Source organism: Candoia aspera, chromosome 1 (assembly GCF_035149785.1).
Source record: "Candoia aspera isolate rCanAsp1 chromosome 1, rCanAsp1.hap2, whole genome shotgun sequence".
In the NCBI taxonomy this organism is placed as follows: domain Eukaryota; kingdom Metazoa; phylum Chordata; class Lepidosauria; order Squamata; family Boidae; genus Candoia; species Candoia aspera.
The window spans coordinates 12,581,420-12,600,832 of NC_086153.1; positions in this window are offsets into that span (position 1 = coordinate 12,581,420).

The following is a 19,413-nucleotide window of genomic DNA, read 5'->3' on the forward strand; positions in this document are numbered from 1 at the left end:
ATTTTTCAAGGAAGATGAGGATGAGGATGAGATGACAAGTGGCTTGCAAAGCTCAGCATACCTTAAAATAAAGGAGTCAAGACATGCAGTTGTGTACTCCAGCATAGAATTTCAGAAGGCAGCTGCCTTTTTGACAACAAAGCACCATGGTTCAGTGTTTTATAACTAGCTTACATAGCATAAATCAGGAGAGTGCTTGGGAGAAGCTGATTAAATTCGCCTGCGGTTTGGGAGTCCTGCAAAAAGCAATCAAAAATCTGCAGTGGAAAAAAAAAGTCATTTATCCCAAACAAGCTAAGAACAGAATTTTGTCATTCAGCAGTAAAATGTTCAATAGATGTTGAATTAATCCATTCTGTTGCCAGCCAAAAACTCCTTCCCTTCCAGGTGACCACTGGGGAAGACCCACAAGAGAGGTCTTAGTAAGAAGATTCCAAAACCAAGGTTGGAAGTGAAGCAAAAACATGAAGGATTGCATCAGAAATAATACTAGTGAGAGAACTACTGGCCCAGCACATCAGTTCAAGATATAGAAGAGGGACACAATTGTCCTCAAAGGGTATGACTTTGGGGTAGAAGTCTACAGTTCCACTCAGCAAAATAAGCATCAACTTACTACAAAATAAGCATGCAAATACATAACTAAGGGGAGATGGATACAAAGGACTGAGGAAGACTTACTTGCGAGGGGTTAAGGCAGAAAACATTTCATTCCATCTGGCTGGCACAGTAGCAGAGATAAGTTCTGAGGCCCAGAAGCTTGAGAAAATTTGATGATTAATGACCAATGGTCAATGACTAGAGGCATGACAGCAGGAACAGCCTCAGCTTGCTTTCTGATGAGTTGCCTGTTTTCTAGCAGTAAGTTCACAAATAAAAGAAAGGGATTTTAAATAGGCATCAGTGAGATCATGCTGGTGCTACAACTGGTTGCCAATGGAATAGACTGTAGATTCTCCCTTTTTAGAGGTTTCTAAGCAGAGTACTAGATGGCCAACTGTCAGGACACTGTAGCTGTAGATTTTTTTTCATCAGCCAGGGAAAAGAGTGGTGATAGTGGTTAGATGGCATTTGAGATTCCAGCCACCACTCTGAATCTACACTCATGGATGATCCAAACCCATGAGTTAATTATTTTCATTGAAAATCATGTATGAATTTCTCAGTTTGCTCTTGTTCCCATCCATAAATCTGCAGAACATCAAGCCTTCAGAAACCTTCCTCTGATGGGCATTACTTCCTCCTTTTTTTCTTGAGGAAATGACATAGTGACATGGGTAAAAGGTGATTTAGACAGACTGCTGTGCCACAAATTGCTGGGAGCTGATTTAGAGACCTTTCCTTTGTCAAGGAAGACAGTTGGGTGTCTGCTTTAAAGAAATACTGGGAATATTTTCATCAAAGGTCTGAATTGAAAAACAGTGGGAGGTAAATATCTGAGAAGGCACAAAGAAAAATCGCTAGATCCATGCAATTACGATTAACAGGGGGACAGTGATAGTTCAGTGAAGTAATTCAATCTGGTGTCCTACATTTTATCAGATAGTGATTGTGAGCTTTGACACAAATTGCTGAGAAAGAGGATTGGAGTATCATATTCTCTCTCTCTCTCTGTCTCCCACAATGCAATTTGTTATCATCAGAATCTGTAAAGGTAAAGGTATGTGGGAATGACCTTGAGGGATGAGGGAAAGGGATCATTGCCTAGGCAATGATCAGATAAAAGGGGGAGGAGCCCGCAGCTGCTTAATGGTCAGAGAAAGAAACTTAGGAAGGACCAGCCCTAATTGATCCGGCTGTAAAAAGAGACAGTGGGAGATTTGTACTTTCAGACTTGCAAGATTCTGTTAATGTAGCCTAACAATAAAGTAGAATTAGCTAATCTGGTCGTGTTTACCTGGGAGGGCTAACAGAATCACTGCCTTCCAGTCCACTTGTTCCAAATCTGGAAGGTGAAAGCTGTACTTTCTTCTCCTATGGTTGACATCTTTGACCTAGCCCTTAGTGTGAAGATTATCATCCAGTCTGGTGAAGGGAGAAATGGTGTGTACTTCCCAAATTCTTAATAACGTATTTCCTGCAAGAGCAACACTGGGTTATTTTCACGGAATCATAGAATACATTGAATCAGGCTTTACAAAGCCTCCTAGTTTAAGAATGGCTCCATGGATGAAATCCAGAGCATATTTAATCTTGGTTGGAATACCTTCAGCATGAAAAACTCAACTAATGATACACAGTAAGTGACTAGTCCTGTTGTCCCTTACAACAAGATGTCTCCTAACTTTCAAGAGAAATCTAACTCCTCTAACCTCCTCAGTAGAGCTAATCTACCCTGGTGGAACAAGAAAAATTTCCCACTCTTTTTAGGAAACTGACAGACATTTGAAGAGTTCCTTGATCTAGATTTTTCAGAAGTAAAGCACCTAGTCCCATCAAATTTTCTTTTCACTGACATGGTTTTCATAGCACTTAATGGAACACTGAGAGCCAGTTTGGTTTAATGATTAAGGCAGTGTTTCTCAGCCTTAGCAACTTGAAGATGCGTGGACTTCAATTCCCAGAATTCCCCAGCCAGCCATATAGAATGAAAGGCAATGTATGAGTCAGTGTTTGGATGTGGTTGAAGCAAGGATAGATTGAGTAGAAGAGCAAGCTATGGAAAGGTATAATGAATGGAATTGGTGCAAACTAATTTAAGTGATGTTTTCTTTTTCTTATGAAATACCTTTAATTTCTCTAGCTTACTATTCTTTACTCCTTTTCTGCACTTTGCATACAATTGCTTTCCCTGAAAGAGAATAGCATGCAGAGATATGCTATTCTATGTTTTTTTAATATGTTTTTAAATATTTTTTGTTTATTTATATTATGTTAATATATTCTTATATTATTTTAATATACTTTTTGTTGAAAGAAAATTTTACATGAGTTTAAAAACTACCGAAAGATAAAAGGAAAAGTGGAAAGAAGAAATAAATATGAAAGAATAAAAGAAAAAAGTGAAAGATAACAAAAAAGAAAGAAAAGAGAAAAAGAAAGATATCTAAAGAAGTGACTTCCAAACATATTTGCAGCAGTTACAAACAAAGTGAGTGGTATGCTATTCTAATACCACCCATTTGACCAATGAATGAAGATCAAGTTAGGGGATATCTGAATGCACAGAAATTGAACTTCTCAAGCATCCCTAGGTGTCTATCGTAGCCGGGGAATCTATAACTTGTGTTCCATTTTTTTTTAATCCATTCAATCATGTCCAGTCCTCGGAGTCTGCCTGGACAAGTCCCTGCAGTTTTCTTGGCAAAGTTTTTCAGAGGTGGTTTGCCATTGCCTCCTTCCTGGGGCTGAGAGGAAGTCACTGGCCCAAGGTCACCCAGCTGGCTTTGTGCCTAAAGCGGGACTAGAACTCACAGTCTCTATTACTCTGGAATTTTTCACTAATTCCTTTTAATGTTGCATTACAAACAATCAAATCAATTCCACTTTTAGATTTACTAAATCACTTAAATGATTAGATTTAATCATTTAACTGATTAATGGAGGGAACAAGTACCTATTAAAGCTGACTGTCTATTGAATGGGATTTTACTCCTGTGTAATGTACATGAAATATCTATAATGTAATAAAATAAATAAATAAAAAGTAAAATTTATGTAAATGTACAGTACATAATGTGCATAAAATATATTATCATGGTCTGGACCGATTGGACTTTGTCCATTGCTTGAGATGAACATTATTACCTGAAACTCAGATTTTGTCCATTACGTCCAATGCCTGCTGACTTGAGATCTATAAAGTCAAGGGTTAGTGTATATTTATGCCTTTGCTGTGCGTACACATGAATAGACGTATTTAAATCATATATTTGAAACAAACATACCTTTTTCTAAGCAGTTGTTCACCAAATCATCACCACTCTCATTCACCCCTGAGTATCCAAATAACCAACTGCTTTTTCTCTATTATCTCATCTTCCTCTTACTCACCATTCATGTCACTCTACAGCATGCCATCTCCCACCCCACCCCCCGGCCCTGGATTGCGTTCATTCAGAAAGTTGCACAATTGGTTCTTCTGGTTCTTCTATTATCATTGTTCATTGGAGCATAACATGCAATTACAGTAACCTATAGGTTCTTACTTCCACATGTGCCCATAACTATCTAGATGACACCGATTCATACTTACATTATCGCCTCTTTGTTCATTCATAATTAAACTTACAGCTCCACTTCCATGTATGTAGTTGTCAACTCTGTAAGAGTAGACCACCTTCATTCAGATTTATTACATCTTTTGCTTTCTCTCAGTCTCACAGACATACATTTTGCCAGCCGTTTCTCAGGGCCAGCATCGCAACTCAAGTCCTATCCTTTTTCTGTAGGCATCGTAATGCTGCCTCTGTGGGCAAAGGTTGTGCTGCAATGCTGCTTTTGTCATTCTCATGAAACACCAAGACTGTGCGGGCACTGCTGCATCGTACCTATATTTCCTTCTTCCTTTTCATTTGTTCATTCTTATTGTTTATCGTTTACTCCTCTGCCATGGGACGCGGTGGCGCTGCGGGTTAAACTGCTGAGCTGTCGATCGGAAGGTCGGCGGTTCGAAACCGCGCGGCAGGGTGAGCTCCCGTTGCTCGTCCCAGCTCCTGCTCACCTAGCAGTTCGAAAACATGCCAATGTGAGTAGATCAATAGGTACCGCTTCGGCGGGAAGGTAACGGTGTTCCGAGTCATCATGCTGGCCATATGACCCGGAAGTGTCTATGACAACGCCGGCTCCAAGACTTAGAAACGGAGATGAGCACCGCCCCCTAGAGTCGGACACGACTGGACTTTACGTCAAGGGAAACCTTTACCTTTACCTTTACTTACTCCTCTGCCATTCCAAGTCGCAATCTCCAATAAGCCATGGCATTTAGCATTTCTCCTAATTTAGCAATGACAGCCTTTGGTGCAAACACAAAGCCTGATTGTTGGTTCTTACAAGACCACATGCTATAACTTTACACACAAGACAAGTGATATTGATCTCAGCTCCTGATAACTTCATGGACAAGCATAGAGTTTTCTGGGCAACGATACGGAGGTGTTTTGCGATTACCTTCTTCTGAGGTGTTCTCCAGTTTGTCAGACTAAGCTCAGGGATACTGTGTTCCCCTGTCTAAATTGGAACTAGGTCTGATCCTGCTTAGCTTTCTGAGATTAGAGGTTAATCCAAGAATTTGCTGAATGGTCATCCATGTACATTCTAATTCTCCAAGAGGCCCTGCTTAAGTAGTTAAAATGAGACTATCCATTTACAAGATGGAGGTATTAGCCAGCTTGTGGGAACACCAAGTTTTGCAGAAGAACTCATAGGAGGAGTTCTTCTTTGGTGGGTGTGTGGAAATGAACAAACAGAGCATTGCAAATTGGAAGAGATCAGTGAAAGCAATCAGTGTCTACTCAGTGGCCACAAAATGCTGACTTGATCATTGGAGGGGGAGATAGAAAACGAAGGGGAAGAAGAGTAAAAGTGTTAACAGGAGAACTTAAAACTGCAAAGCTCTGCTTGCTCCAACTGTTATGTCTTGAAGTTTCCTTCCAGTTGACATCTCCCTACCAGAACCATTTCACATGGTAAGGACAATATTGATTTACCAGGCCTTTACACAACAGACTTAAGATGCAATGGTCAGAATTCCTGTTTTGTTTACATTTTCTTTCCAACTTATCAGTATCAGTCCAGAAATACAAAGTTGACAGCATAAGACTGGTACAAATTGAGGAAGGAAGATATGTTGATGTCATTTTTTCACTTTTGCATTCACAGCTCTTCCAGTTCTGGTTTGTAGGCTTTTGTTAATCCAGGCCTCACCGGGATAAAGGTTTCCCTTCCCTGGCATAAACCAGAACTCCCCAAGATCAAAATTAAGTAAAGCAGACAAAAATATCACCCCAAATGCCAAAATTGTATATGATATCTCCTACCACAATTGCTATTGTCAGAAAATATAAAACTGCCATATGCATAAGTAATGGAGGCCAGATCTTTGAATGCTCCATTTTTAATGATCAGAGACCAAACCCTTTGTAAGAGGGTGGGGTTACCTCTGACAGTTTAATTGCCTTGCAATCACCCTAATTTGACCTAATAATGTGTGTTTAGCCATCAGTGAAGAAAATCCTTATTATTCAGGTTGCCATGTGTATTTAATGTGACATGTAAAGAGAAGGAGGAGTGAAGAAGAGGAGGAGGGAAGGAGAGAAAGAAATGGCTGGGGAAAATAATACACCCTTTGATGCTGCCTCACAAGGGATGATGAGCAAAGAATATATTTATTCCAGCCCAATGGAAAATAATAATAATAATAAAAAGGGGGCCAACATTGTAATAAAGCAAATTTGATGGACTGAATCTGGAGTGACAGCTAATCTCAGGCTGTCTCCTGCTTGAATAAACCTTGTAATTTTTCCAAGAGGGAGCTGACAAAAAAAAAATCAAGTTTGATTACATTCAGAACTTGTGTTTTTTTTTCCCCCCAATGACTTTAAACAAAGATTGGCTGAGAAGCTGGCAAGTGGTTGCCTGAGAACCTTGCTGGGAAAGTAGATTTGGTGCTGCCAAGATTTTATTTATTTTTTCCCTTTTTATTGTATGCTATAAATCTTGATATGTGTTATTTCAGTACAATGATATTTATATGACATAGTTACAAATTCTTGACATTCTACTATTTACATAACAGAGTATTGGGAATAAAAGAAAAAAAAGTGGATGTTCTATCAATATTAGATGCAACTTAGGATATCAGTGTTAACGAGCATTAAAGCTATTTGGCTTTTTCTTTCAAAGTTAAACATGACATTGAAAAGAAAAAAAGAAAAAAAAACAGGCTATGACTTGCATCAAGGTATTTGTTATATAATAAAGGTTTTAGTCTTAAGCTAACTTACTTAATATTAAAATCTTCATTGTATTGTTACTTAGTGTGTATATGTATATGTGTACGCATATGTGTGTGTGTGAATATAATGTTAATGAAAGGAAAAAAATAGATGAACAAAGCAAATTTAGCAAAAATTAAAATACCAAAAAGTTTTTAAAGAAAAGGAAGAGAATTTTTTTTTTAAACTATTAAGTGTCTGACTTCTCCCTTTTTATATATTGGCTAACTTGCAATATTTGTACACATTTATTTATTTATTTAATATTTCAAATTTCTGTCACTGCCCATCTTCCCCCAAAGGGGGACTCTGGGTAGTTTACAACAAAATAAACAATTTAAAACCATCAAACCTAATTTATAATGCTAACTATCATTATAAATAGATAGCTGTAAGAGCTGGCAAAAACCTCTCATTCAATGGGAGGGCACTATGGCGCCAACCATCCCCTTAGAAGCTAAAATGTAGGTGGTTATATTTGCCATGTTGCATGATGTATTGTATGTATGGGAATCATTCACGCCAGCTGGGGAATTCTTTGAGTTGAAGTCCACACCTCTTAAAGTTCCCAAGGTGGAGAAACACTAATGTATGCTGTTAGTTTTGCCATGGCTGCCTATTCTCCAAGTTTCACTTCCCAATCAGATATTGTCAGAATTGCGCCTTCCTTCCAACGTTGAGCAAAATTTATTTTCACTGCTATAAGCATATATCTCATTAAATTATGATGGTTCTTGTCGATTGGTGCTGCCAAGGGTTTGACACTTGCTAATAAGTGCCGCCTTTCAGATTGTTGTCACTGCTTTGAAAAAGCTTTGAAAGAGATAAGATCCAGATTGGGTGCCTGGAGCAGAGGGTGCCATGGCAAAGGTTGCTGATCTCGTTTCCCTTTGCACCAAAGTTTCCAGAAGGGAACAGGAGAAGAACCTGCAGGTGAAATATTATGGGATGTATAACTATCTTTCTGGTCGAGGTCTGCCCTTTGCCTTTGAGAAGGGAGCTGGGATGCAGCTTCCCAAAACTGGACAGGTCTAGAACAAAAAAGCAGGCAAAATCAGGAAGAAAGCTCACTTCTGTCACAGGATACTGGACTGTTTTAGAACTGAAGGTGTCTTTTGGGTTGCAGGGAAATGCAGCTGACACAGAGAAACCAAGACAGTGGAAGATAAAGCTCCAGGATCTGATGGTATTTCTGCAATATATTATGGGACATTTCAAGAAATGTTGGTTAAACCTTTAAATCAGGTAATGAATGAAATTCAGGAACACGAAGAGTTCTCCTTGTCACGAAAAGAAGCTTTATCTCTTTTACTTCTTAATGGTAAGGTCTTTAGAGCAATGCTATCAAAGAGAATAAATGGCTTTTTGATCAAAATGATACATCCTGACCAGACCAGATTTGGATGAGAGACAATATTAGATACATTTTGAATGTTGTTGACAAGATTAACAAGATTATGCTTTTTTTGCTATATACAGTGAAACTATTTACAACAGGTATATGCAATACAGTCCCAGTGTTAGGTTTACTCCCAAGTCTCTCTTCCAAAGACTATTTCCCTCTCGCTTTCCTAACTGCTTCCCTTCCTCCTCCACTTCTGGGTTTATCAAGAGACTGGAAAGAAAGGAATGTGCCGGATTTATGGCTACTGCGCTCAGTGCCACTTGCTTCACAGCCGATCAACCAACTCCTCCTTGGCAGTAAGACCCTCTCTTGGGGTCTTCTGCCTCAGAGACCAGGGCTTTGCCAACAACAGCTGACTCCCTCCTTTCCATCTTGGGTGAAGACGTCACCTCTCTGGGACATGGCTTCTCTTCTTCCAGGGAAACCACCTGCAGACTCTTCTTCTTCCTCTCTGATTGGGACCCAACAACTGCTCCACACAGTCACGTAACTTCACTCTCCAACTTTTCTCTCCAGTGACTCCGTTTTACACCATCTTTTTCTCTCCTCCCCAGTTTTGGGTCAGTCTGGCAGCATGCCCTCCAACAATGGAAGAGGTAGGCATCCACTCCAGGGCATTAATCCCCAACATCTGTATACCAGGCTGGACCAATGGCAATGCTGTCTGCCCTTCCCCACAACCATCCTGGCTAGCAGCCAGGTCAGCTCATCAGCCCTCGTGACAGCACAGCTGCACTTCTAGGCTAAAACTGAGCTTCTCCTCCCCTTTTTCTCTCACCCTTTGCTGATTCACACCAGCACAACTGCAGGCATACCAGGCCATCAAAAACCATACTCCACAACTTCATTTATAGGGATATCAAATTTATTAAATAAAGATGGGTTGAGCGCTCTGCAGGCATTTCATGCTCTTTCCCTTCTGTCACATTAAAACTGAACAATTTTATTAACAACTTGTGAAGGGGCCTTGGGGGGATGCATTCACAGCCTGAGGTTTCAGGTTGTGCACCTCTTTTTCTACAGTCAGGTTGGAACCAACACTAATGTTTAATTATCCCAAGATCCCTGATTCGTAATAGCGCATCCCGCTGAACCAAAATGCCTCCTTCCCTGAAATTGTGTGAGTTTGCTGATTGATGATTTGAGGTGGATAGATACATTTCTAAGATGTTATCCTCCTCAGAACTTATCCACTCATTTCTCAGCTCATGGTTTTCAGCTGGCCAATACTTGGCTTCCCACTGAAGGCTCCAAAAAATGTTACAGTGCTGAGTAGTATTGTGTGAAAGAGGTATGCTGGGAGTCAAATGGTGTCTGCAAAGTGCTCTTGTGGAAAGCGGTGGTTCAGGGCAGTGAGAAGCAAGAATGGTCTCTTCCCCCTCTATTGCTTGCCATTCAAGTCAACCAATGCCATATAGGAATAAAAAGCTATAAACTAAGGAGACTAATGATTTCATACGCTCTAGGATACTTCCTTGGACAAAGTCATTCCTACAATTACGCACAGCACAGAGCTATGTCAGGAAGCTGATGCTGGCCAGCTTGAAAGTTTTTGTGACTGAAGAGTTGGCGGTAAGTTTGGGGCATTATGAATTTATTTATTTATTTATTATTCAAATTTAATTACCACCCATCTCCCCCAAAAGAGGGACTCTGGGTGGTTTACAATAAAATCCAACTATAATCCTAAATGTTAAAATCACATAAAACCAAACACATCACAATTATTATAAAATGCAGTAAATGCATATAAAATTCCAAGAGGGTATAAAATTCCAAGTTGGTGGGAGGGACTCTAGGTTGAGAGCCACCCCCAAGAATGGTTACCCACCTTCCCGCCCCAGGCGAGATGGCAGAACCAAGTCTTCAGGGCCTTCCGGAAGGTCAGGAGTGAAGGGGCCTGCCTCACCTCTGGGGGCAAGATGTTCCAAAGGGCGGGGGCCACTGCAGAGAAGGTGCGTTTCCTGGACCCCGCCAGATGAAATTCTCTTATGGACAGGGTCCATAACATGCCCTCTCTGGATGATCGGGTGGGGCGGGCCGATGTTACAGGGAAGAGGCGGTCCCTCAGGTAGCCTGGCCCCGTGCCATGTAGGGCTTTAAAGGTGATAACCAACACCTTGAATTGGACCCGGAAGCAAACTGGCACCCAGTGCAGCTCGCACAGCAAGGGTGTTATATGTGCTGACCTAGGGGCACCAAAAATGGCCCACGCGGCTGCATTCTGGACCAGCTGAAGCTTCCGGATAATCTTCAAGAGTAGCCCCATGTAGAGCGCATCGCAGTAGTCTATATGGGCGATGACCAAGGCGTGAGCGACTGTTCGGTGGGCCTCTCGTTCCAGGAACGGGCGTAACTGGCGCACAACCGGAAGTTGCGCAAAGGCCCTCCTGAATGAATATTAAATGGGAGTGGTTATTTAATGCACAACTGATACAATCGGAAGAGAAACCTGAGCATATTTAATATTATGGGGTAGGTTAGAACTATGTCTTTGCTTTGCAACAGCTGTGTTCAGTTTGACAGCAGAATGAATGGTGTATTTAAGGGCAAGGGCTTTGTGTTGTCCTGTCCTATCCTCCTGCTTTTTAACAAGATAAGGTAAGTTTACTTCCCTCACTTGGTCATTCCTTCCTGAGAACTGCTTTATTGCAATGGCTATTCCTTATTCCCTTTCTCTCTCTCTTTCAATATGGCAGGGACACCCCTGCTGCTGACTAACGTTAAAATTAATTGACCCAGAGATAGACTTTATTGTACAAAATGTATTTACGGGATAATGGTGGGCCATTATTTCTGCAGTTCAGGGGCACTGAATTTTCAATGGCTCTCTTGGAACATAAAAAGGAATATGTACATTTCACATAAGCAGAGTTCACCATCATTACCTCAAGTGTCAACCTGATTAACCCATTCCCCATTTATATTTTTTGATAAGCTACATTAAGGTTTACAAATCCTAATAATGCAAAAATATAAGAAATGCGTTTCCAGGAAATCTCACTGACCACTCTTGCATGTAGATTAATTCCCAGCAGATATAAAATGGGAGGGCTGACAGTAAAATCATGGGGGCAGTAGAGTAAGAACAGCCAAAGTTTTTCTCAGAGTAGCATTCTGCAGAGGCTTAAAGCATTTATTTGGTCTGTAAAACTCATGTAAAAGGGAAAAATTACTGGGAGGATCAAGGGAGTTCATTTCATTATTATTTATTTTTTGGTTTTTGTATCCCAATTTTTCGCCAGGAGCTCAGGATGGCTTATATGGAGATTTTGCTTCGTTTTCTCCCACAACTGGAACCTTATGAGGTGGGTTGGGCTGAGAGAGGCTGACTGACCCGTAATCACCTAGTGAGCTTCCACATCTAGGGATTGATTTGAACTTGGGTTTCTCAACCTTAATCCAACAACATAATCATTTGAGCCCTGCAAGCTCTTGCTTACAAGCTCTGTCAAGCTCAGTGTCCTGAGAAAGCCCCTTTGCAATACCAGGTTCAATCAGTATACACCGGACACAGCTAAGAAGATTGGTTAAAGGAAGCTTCATATATACCTGAATCCCCACCCTTCTGTATATCACTTTAAGAAACTCAGCTCCAATTTGTTCGAAAATAGCACACATCATGTAGAAGGGAAAGACTCCTTGTTATCATATAAGGAGGGGCCCTCCAGCAGCTGAATAATAATTTTCACACTCATAACAGAAGAAAGGAAAGAATACAAATTCAGCTTAACCATACACAGTTTATTTCTTCTGCTCTCTTGCTGAGGAGGAAGAAAAATAGCTTTTCTCAATTGATAATGCTTTTCTCGAGAGAGATGGTTGGCCAAATATTTGCGACAATGAAACTGGGTCTCTCCAGGACTGATCTCCTACCTTAGCCTCTAAATCAGAAATGCAAAGGGTAACCAGGCACAGGATATTTGCCTCTATATTTGCAGCCTTCAAGTCACACACACCACAACTTTAGAAGTTCCCAGAGACCCATCACCAGAGGAGCTCTGGGGGACAAGAGGGATCTTGAATGAGGCCCAGGGTTGCTCACTACTATTATTTTTGCTACAATCCTTTGCATAGCTACTTAGGGGTAGATCCAATTAAAACAACAGGGTTGGTCAAGACATACAGTAGATCACATCCCCACAGCTGTCTGGTTGTCTCTGAGATGGGAGGAAAGGATGTTTCTTGGAAGAACAATACCCTTCACTGAGCATTCCCCTTGCCATGGATCCAGAAGAAGACTGACAGAGTTGCTGCCTTCTCACAAGGGCACTACTTGCTGCTGTTGGGTTTAGCTGGAGCTGCTTTGTACAAGGCAATGATTTATTTCTTCAGTGGTTTGCTGCAGTGTAGCCCCAGCAAAGAGTTGGCTTCTGTGGCACATGTGTGCTTGTGTTGGCACTGTTTTTGTTTCTTTGCTTTTTGTGGTCCTCTGCAAGGGGAAGATTCTCCCTGGCAGTGGCAGATGCAAGCTTCATTCTCTCTTCCCTTCTTCTTCTCCACTTCCTTTGGAGGATCCGGCTGTCTATTAAGGAAGCCACTGTGTGAGCCAGAAGGGATGAATCAAGGACTCCACCCATCCCCATGCACACCCGTGCCAGGGGGACAAGCAGGCTAACTGCTCCACCCATGACAGCAGATGAGAACATCACGCACTGGACTGTGCCAAGGAAGTGGGAACTGGGCTTTGTGGAAACTCAGGGATTTTCCCAGTTTTGAAGCATGTAGGCCGTGGCAGCGACCAAAACAATAATGCCCCCAGAATATTGAGGAGAGGAAGATCTGCAAGTCACAAGTTAAGTCTTCCATCTTTTCCTCTTTCCTTTCCCATCCCTTGCCCATATCTTTGCAGTAGCTTCCAAGCTACCCCTATTAGAATGTTTTCTTTACTTGTTTACAGTAACGTCTAAAATAGCATAAGAATTGGTGAGACACTAAGAGGTAGTAATGACCAAAAGTGATGCCATTTTGCAGGGGAAGGCTAATTCTGTCATGGGTAAGGGAACACATTGCAAATTGTGTGTGAAGGGAAGATTAAAGACTTAGGCATTGTGGTTTACTGCAAGCGCTGCCTCTGCTAACCACAGGTAAGAGGGGAGGGGAACTGCATGTGGGATGTCCATGCTAAGAAAGCATAAAAAGGTGAAGGGTGCACGTGATAGGTCATCTGCTTTGTTAATGATTGGCTTAAACCTTTGAATTAGAAATCTATAAGAGAGATGGCGAGGAATGGTCCAGAGTGTCCACCGCCCATCTCTGCCTGCCTACAGATTTGGGCTCTACTGCAATAAATTGTTTCCTGATCTTCCACAAGTGTCTGCCCGCCTTCTATCATAGCCTGTACTTCTTAACTTCTAACACCCTCTCCTCCTTGACTACATGCCTAATGGAGACACACCATAATTGGGACCCTCTGGTTTGCTGTTGGGCCTTGATTCTCATTTGCACATTTTCCATGCATGCTGTCCTTCTCCTAGATCAGTATTTCTCAACCTTGGCAACTTTAAGATATGTGGACTTCAACTCCCAGAATTCTGCAGCCAGTATGGCTGGCTTGGGAATTCTGGGAGTTGAAGTCCACTCATCTTAAAGTTGCTAAGGTTGAGAAACTTTGCCTTAGATTTTTTTTTTTTACACAGATATATGGAGGTGGGGAAGCTCATCAGTAGGACTAGTGACCTTCCACAATATTGCTATTCCATCCAGTTGCCCCCACCCCCTAAAAAAACCCCATTGTTTGTTTGGTGAGGTTCTGGACTTTTTGGCAGCCAAAGGAGAAGTAGCTATGGAGACACTGAGTCCTGGGTCCGAATAGGAGGGGCAGTCCTGCAGCAGGCCAATCAGAGCTCTTACCTCCCTCAAGCTCCTCCTCCATGTGCCATAGAATGTTGACATAGCAGAAGGCTTGTTTCATTTCTGGCTGGAAAGAACTATTTTCCTGTCTGATCTCTTTGGTCTAACTTCATCCCATCTTGGCAGCAAGCAGGCAACAAGATGGAGTCTCAGAGCTATTTTTCATTCTATTGAAATGAATAAGACCTAACTTAATCAAAGCTAGAGAACCAGTTTGGCGTAGTGGTCAAGGCATCCGGCTAAAAACTGGGAGACTGTGCTTTCTAGTCCTGCCTTAGGGGAAAAGCCAGCTGGTTGACCTTGGGCCAGTCGCTGTCAGGTTGCAATCTTTGCAAAATAATGTAATTCAAAGTTTCCACCCTGCCATGAGTTATTGTGCTGCTGCTGGGGGAAAGAAAAGAGGAGACTGGTGCAGATGGAGCCCCAGCCCGCCTGAAAATGAAAACGGCCAGCATTCTTTCAAAAGCTGGTAAAGATAAGGAGATGGAAAAGAACTGCCAAGGTCAAGCTTTGGTGCTTGCTAGAGACACTTCTCCAGACATGCAAGGGGGGGAAGACAAGGGGAATGTAGAAGAAAGAAAAAAAAATGCTGTTTGTGTACTGTGGTGGCGGGGGGGGGAAGCCCTAAGTTGCTGATCTGCATGCCGGAAGTTAATCGTGACTTCAAATTGCTTCTAGATGCTGCCTTTCAATTAATAAACTTAAATATATCCTACGTGGCTTGTATTTAGGTTTTATCTAGGAGAGTTCAGAATTAGGTATATTACAGTCATTCTCTCTCAGCCCTAGGAAGGAGACAATGGCAAACCACTTCTGAAAAACCTTGCCAAGAACACCACAGGGATTTGTCCAAGCAGTGTCCAAGAATCTGACACAATTGAATAGATTTTTTTAAAAAATCAAAGCTAACTTTAACCTCATGAGTTTTAATAGATTTACTGTAACTTAGGGATGGAAGATAATTTTGCTTGGACCCAGACATAAATTTACCCAGTTTCCCCCCTTCAGAGTTACAGAGGAACCAGAACATCTTTGCACCAGGACAAATACATTTGTAATACAGTTAGTAACTCACAATGTGTGCACAAAAATGTGTACATTAAGAAAAACAGCACAAAAATATGTACTTATGTCAGATACGCATCGTATTAGGAAGAACTATTACAAAAGTTTTGTAATAAAAGCAGTAGGAAAAGTACGTACCAAAATGCATATGTTAATATTGATTTTGGTACAACTGCAATACTACTATTGGGGTTAGTATTACTATAATACTGGAATTTAATGATGGAAAATAATTAAAATCAAAAAACCGAGAGAGCAAGAAAATATTTTGTGGATCAGATCTAGTTTTATCTATTCATGTATTTTCTATAGTGCTCAACTAGATGTCATCAGGAAACTTCAGAAGGAGTTAATGCAAATAGTAGACTGCTCTAGTTAGGTATTTGATACTGCAAGATATCTGTCTTCATACATGGATGTCCCAGTCCAACTACTACAGCAAATACAAAGAATATTGGTGTATCAGTTCAAAGGTCAGTCTAGAAAGCTGCCATGGATTCCTGGAAGGGGGATTTGTGAGATCTGTCCAAAACAGATCTCCATTATGATGTGATTAGCAGCTTTCTTCTGATAGTCAAAAATCTGTATGTATACACTCATGTACTCACAATACCAATTGTTTCTGAGATACAAGTCTGAAAAAAAATGCTTGTTTCTGAAAGCTGCAAAGAAAATTGGATAATTATTTTGAAAAGAGGGCATAAGTTGAAAAATTTAATACCACATTTCCTGAATCTGATACATTGAAGAAACAAGAAATGGCATCATGGAAATTTGCATTAAAACAGTGTCTAAAAATATACATAAACTTTGTTTATTAGGAGACATTGCATCCAAAAATATACGTTAGGAAAAATTTTGAAGAATGAGCACCATCATCGTCAATTATTAAAACGATCAAGAGCAGTGAACCATGGGTTCAAGCCTGAATTTTTCTTCTCAGAGTCAAACTTTGAGACATCCAAAGCCATGCAATTGGACTTCATGTTGATAGTTTCCAAAAAATAAAAATAACAGGGTGATTAGGCTAAATGTAACATCTGTGTAAAAGTTTGCTTCAGCAACAGTTTAGCACGGAGGGAAATGAACTACAAAATGTCCTCCTTTTGCAAGTGATATCCACTAAAGCTAATTAGGGTGTAAAAACTGGAGCTCAGTCATTAGCTAAGCTAAGTAAATTAAGATTTGTTAACTATGATTTATAGTGCCAAGCGCTAGCTAACAAGAGCCGGCCTTTGCAATGAACACACAGGCCCATGTTAAAAAGCCAAGTCGGTGTATTAACTGCAATGGATCCAAATAGCAAGTCATCAGGGTGCCTTTGTGTAAATGTGCTCATTTTAAAAATGGATAACCATTTTTCATATTAACAAAATGCAGTTAAATATTCAACTTCCTGAACTGATTACTAAAGATGAGCAAACTGTCTCTGCCTATCTGCAACACCAATATATCTTTTTGCTGTTATCCTTGACAAGGTGCTGCTATGGTAAATCAGTGTCTTGGCACCAAGATCCTATGCCACCAAATTTTGTTGATTAGCGTGAAGTGAACCGACCTAATCTTCATTTTCTAGAGTAAGATGCCAATCCAAATTCAGTTGCCATACAGTTTGTGCACTACATATTTTGCAAACTGTACCTCTTGACTTTCTGTATTTTAAGGAAACATGCACATGTCTTTAAAATGCTTATTTTAGGGGAAATGCATACAAGCTCAGTGCTAATTTGGGTGGGCTTTGTTGCAAAAAACAAAAACAAAACAGAAACACAGTAAACCAGAATGATTTTACAAATGAATGCATGCGAAACTTAAAAGGATTGAAAATGCACAGATTGAATAACTCCACAGAAACCAAGCAAACTAGCACTCAGACCAAGATGTTTCACTTTGGAACAGCTGTTATAGAACACGTATTTCTCTGAGCATTTGTTGAAGCATGTCTGACTGCCACGTCTCCTCATTGGTTCTAGTCCTCCAGAACAGCAGAAAGCAAGCCTCTTCTATTTTCTATGTAGTTCTTTAGATACTTGAAGATAGCACTGAATGGATTCATACATCAAAATAAGTCATAGTTTCTTGAACAAGCCACAACTGGCTGGATATATAAATCATCCTAAGCCAAAAACCGTGACTTGCAGACCATAATGGTTGAGCTTACACTCTGCATTACAGGGGAAAAAAAACAAAGCATACTAAGTTTTTAATGATGCATGAGGCTATGCACTGTGCCTCTATATTCTTCTCCAGGCTAACCATATCACACTCTTTCAACAGTTCTGCATGAAATCTGGTTTCTATAAGTACAGTCCAGAGCATGTCCATATTTCACTTTTGCTTGTTCATGTTAATCTTTTTTTACTTTTACATTTGGCAAAGCATGCATGGACTTTGATAAAACCCTATTTAAAAGCAATCTCAGTCACTCATCCACATATATACGATAGCATCAGGATTTACTTTTTTTTACTACCAATGTGCACAATAAATATTGTTTCAATAACCTATCCCATACTTGTAGTTTTGATCCTGGCACAAATATTTGTGAGTGCAGGTAGTCCCTTGGAAACAATGGCAATTGGGACTGGAACGGCTGTTGCTAAGTGATGCAGTCATAAAGCATGATGTCATGTGACCATGCCGCTTAGCGACAGCAATTCCAGCACTCCCAGTTGTCATTGTTAAGCGAATCACCACAGGTCATTAAGCAAGGATGTCCTGTGATCACCATTTGCAACCTCCTGCTGGCTTCCCCGTTGACTTTGCTTGTAGGAAGATGGCAAAGAAGGTCACAAATGGCAACCACATGACTGTGGATTGCTGCAATGTCGTAATCGCGAGCCGGGCACCAAGCACCCGGATTGCGATCACGTGACTGTGGGGATGCTGCGACAGCCAGAACTCCAAGGATAGGTTGTAAGTACTGCTTATTCAGTGCTCTTGCAAGTTTGAACAGTTGCTAAACAAGTAGTTGTTAAGCGAGGACCACCTGTATCAACAGAGGAAAGAAGACTGCAAATAAACTAAGGGAGGTTTCTCTATCTGTGCAACACATAATAATTAAAAAAAAACCTATACAAGCACAGACATGGAGGATACCCCCATGCTTTGGTTTGACTTTATTTTTTTATTGACTGAGGGTTCTTCTTCCCTGATATTCAATTAAAATCGGATGCCCACATTTCAATCAATCAAACCAGCCAGTTTCTCTGGCTTCCATATTGGGCAAAAAAGGTCTCCTGCTGGACTTTTTCAGATTGCAAAGTATGAGCAGCAAGGGAAACCTCAGTGTGATGGAAAGATGTATATCAGAAAACCAAATCAGCATCAGAAGTAGCATCCCTCACTACCTCCAACAGTGAGTAAGCTTCAAAACAGTGCTGAGAGGAATTCAAAAGAAATTCTCAAACTCTCCATGAGAATAGGATAGAAAAGCAGATTTTTTTTTTGTAGAGGAACAAGATTTTGTAGATGCTGCAGGGTGATTTTGGCAAAGTAGTAAATCTGAGAAAGGTTAATAGCGATGGAGTTTTTAAAGGTTAATAAAAGAACTCCAAGCAGCTAACAGCAATCTTGCAGAGTAGAAGCATGAACCAAAAAAAGGACCTTGCACATCGAGCTTAATTACGTTCAGAAATAAATTCAGTCTTCAGGTAGTAGTTAGATGAAGAAAAATAGAGATAACTTACTTAAGTCTGGATACAAGTAGATTCGTAGTAGAAAGCACTTAATCATCACTAGTTCTTTGTAGACACTTCCTATGTGGAATAGAAAGGGCGAGGAGCTGCATTCTGCAGCCCCCCTGCTTGCATGTCTGCCCACGAGGTAATGGAGACTGTTAATCCCCAAGCCCAAGAAGAAGGAGGAAGAGGAAGTCAGGTAACTCACGTGACATCCCACAAGCGCAATAGAGATGCAATTTGCTAGAGCAACCCCCTTATGCTTATGAGACAATACTAAGTTGATCCCTGATAATTCCAACAAATAGTAAAGGTCCCAAGGGGGGAGAACATTTTTCTCTTCAGTCAGCAACACAGCAAAGCCAGGCACAGGTCTTCCATTTGCCATAACGTTCTTCCTTGAAAATATGTGCCAACTCCCAATGGTCCTTAGTCCTCTGGCCAACGGCAGAGTATGTTTTGTTGTCCACATACA